The sequence below is a fragment of the Theobroma umbraticum genome, unplaced genomic scaffold, assembly GCF_002168275.2.
Source record: "Theobroma umbraticum cultivar Fairchild unplaced genomic scaffold, ASM216827v3 scaffold_39.0, whole genome shotgun sequence".
Taxonomy (NCBI): Eukaryota; Viridiplantae; Streptophyta; class Magnoliopsida; order Malvales; family Malvaceae; genus Theobroma; species Theobroma umbraticum.
The window spans coordinates 1,256,109-1,256,599 of record NW_018397281.1 but is presented as its reverse complement, the minus strand read 5'-3'; positions in this window follow the sequence as shown (position 1 = coordinate 1,256,599).

The window sequence follows — 491 nt, the reverse complement described above, 5'->3', positions numbered from 1 at the left end:
CATATATATTTTATTTGTAATTTAATTTCGTACTCAATTCGACATGAAAGAGATGCTAGGAAGGTGAGGCGTAATTTAATCTTAAATCCATTTCCACAGCATTTATTTGTATTTGATACATGAGCAGCCCTCACGCAACACATGTTGTCCAGATTTGAATTAAAACAAATTTTAAAGAAAGCCTTTAAAATTGATATATACCAAATCAACATACAAATCAGTCATATTGATTATCACCGAGAATCAAGCATGCAAATTACCTGAAAAACATCAAACAATGGTTCTGATGCCACTGCTGGGATTCGACCTCATGCTCAATATCATGAAAATAATCAATAAATTAAAATAAAATGCAGCAAAAAAATAAAATAATATTTAATTAGAGAAGCAATCTAATCCTTCAAGATCAATGTTTGGGTTTTTCATGTAACTTTCAAATAAATTATAAACACTTATAGGTTTAAGAGATACATACCTTGCTCTAGATATCG